At 39.9% G+C, this 2,500-nt stretch overlaps 1 protein-coding gene across 2 annotated transcripts in view; it reads left to right on the top strand.

Moving 5' to 3' along the window:
• The window catches only part of LOC125032739 (band 7 protein AGAP004871-like), a 50,509-nt gene that overhangs the window by 1,018 nt on the left and 46,991 nt on the right, over window positions 1-2,500 (top strand). The window lies entirely within an intron of this gene.

Below are 2,500 nucleotides of genomic sequence, written 5' to 3'. Positions count from 1 at the left end.
AAAAAACGAACAACAAAAACAAAGATGATCCTCGCAAACATTCCCCTTGCACTTTGCACAATTCATCAAGCTTTTGCACTATTCATCAAGCTACGGAAAGATTCTTCATGTGTAGCGGTCTTTCACCCGCCATGTGAGGGTAAGAGAAACGGTGGTGCCACCCCCTAGAGTTAAGAAACGTAAAGGTGGAAACGTAATATACTAATACATTAAGTACAGCACAGCAGCACAACACTATTATTAATATGAAACACAATTTAAGCCCACGGATATGAGGGAGTGTAAATGAAATCGGGACATCAACCCCGTAGAGTTTAACCGCGACTATGCTTGAAGGTGAAAAGTCTATATACAATATATCGAATACAACTTAACACCACAACACAATTATGGAAGGTCGATGGAATGACATATACAGCGGCCTTGAATCCATTTCCCGTGTATTCTTGCTTAGCTGCACACGTGTCATTCCACGCAGTAACTCAACCGGCACCTTTATTTTGCAATATCATTTCCTCTGGTCTGCAGCGGGAATCATACATGTAATGATTGCAGATAGAGTGCACTGTTTTTCAATACCAGCATGAGCCTAATATGTATCCGGATGATACAGGATTTTCCGTTCATTCGCTCAAAAGCCGCCACTCCTGCATACTTGCAGCTGCAATTATTTGCTGTGATTTTACTCAACTTAGCACGGTTATTCTCATAATCACACACTTAATTATTTTCGTAATCACAGTTATTTTTGTAAACACACTGTATATCTTTTGTTTGTTTATTTAGTTATTTATCTATTTATTTAACTCTTCATCCATTCATTCATTCACATTATTCATGTATTTATCTATATGCCTGTATATATACGTGCATGTACATATAGAGATAGATCGACCAATAGCCACGTATTATTTATGCATTGATATATATACAATGGACACAAATTGATAACCATCCTCCAAGTTTGATAAATTACAAGCCCTATCGACAAGCACTGGCTACAAGTTCGTGCAGATGACTGAGAATGACAATAATATTTGGTAGTCTGTGTTATCAGAGCCTATTCCCGTTTACTCTAAACAAAAGGGTTAATTTCCATTCAAACAATAACAGCTCTTCATGTTGTCTGCATGTATCTTTTATTTTGCCTTTATGATATACGAGTTTATTGATAAAATTGTTTGAAGCTAACGAGTACTCATCTCGAGTGCAATTAGTCTTTCAATAAAATGCTTCGGAATATGTGGTTGGACATGTATATAACTTTTTTTATATACTTTTACTCCAGAATTTTCATTTGCACGCTAACTGGACCACAATGATTCACGGTGGATAATGTACATAGTAGCATTCCAATAACAGTCGGTAATTCAATAATCCAGGTTTAGTAACAGACATGTACGTTTAACATGTTAATGCAAGGTAAAGAATTGTAAGTACGTCATTGAGAAGAAAATGCATTTGTACTTAGGTCATAATAGGTATGATATTACGAGTGCACGCACACCAAACCCATAAAAACACATACACACCCACTCACTCACTCACTCACTCACTTACCCATTCACTCACTCACTTGCTCCCTCGCTCACTCACTCACTCACTCACTCACTCACTCACTCACTCACTCACTCACTCACTCACTCACTCACTCACACACACACACACACACACACACACACACACAAAAGATAAAAGAAAAAAGTTATTTGGTTATTATAAACTATTCTGATCAATTCGGTGCTGAACTTAACATCCACTCTGCGCTCGTTTCCTGCATCGGATTCACATGATTCATTTCGATTTTTTTCAAAAAGTTGTTATTATAAGTAATGTGAGAGAAAGATAGATGAGCAATAAGCAGGTAGCTTGACAGATGCAGAAAGATATCGAGAGAGAGAGAGAAAGAAAGAGAGAGAGAGAGAGAGAGAGAGAGAGAGAGAGAGAGAGAGAGAGAGAGAGAGAGAGAGAGAGAGAGAGAGAGAGAGAGAGAGAGAGACGAGAAAGAGAAAGAGAAAGAGAGAGAGAGAGAGAGAGAGAGAGAGAGAGAGAGAGAGAGAGAGAGAGAGAGAGAGAGAGAGAGAGAGAGAGAGAGAGAGAGGGGGGGGGAGAGAGAGAAAGTCTACAAATAAAGAGACAAACAGACTGGCAGCCGAACTGAGAGAAATATAAAATGAATTAAACAAACCTACATTTCACACAACCAAATTCCGTCACAGGCCATGCATGCGTTCCTTGAGACTCATGAACTCACACGCACACGCACATGGACATTGACACGCACACGCACACTCACACGCAATCACAGACACACGCACGCACACTCACACGCACTCGCACAGGCACATACGCGCGTACATGCACACCCAAACGTTCAGACACACGCGTCTACACTCGTATGAATAATGAAGGAGGGCGGGAAGGGAGGAACAAGGTTTCCCTCAGCGCAAGAAATGTATAATTTACGCCCAGAATCGAATTCTCTGAAAGCTTTCTTCTA

The sequence above is a fragment of the Penaeus chinensis genome, chromosome 15 (assembly GCF_019202785.1).
Source record: "Penaeus chinensis breed Huanghai No. 1 chromosome 15, ASM1920278v2, whole genome shotgun sequence".
In the NCBI taxonomy this organism is placed as follows: Eukaryota; Metazoa; Arthropoda; class Malacostraca; order Decapoda; family Penaeidae; genus Penaeus; species Penaeus chinensis.
This window is presented reverse-complemented; position numbering and strand designations above follow the sequence as displayed.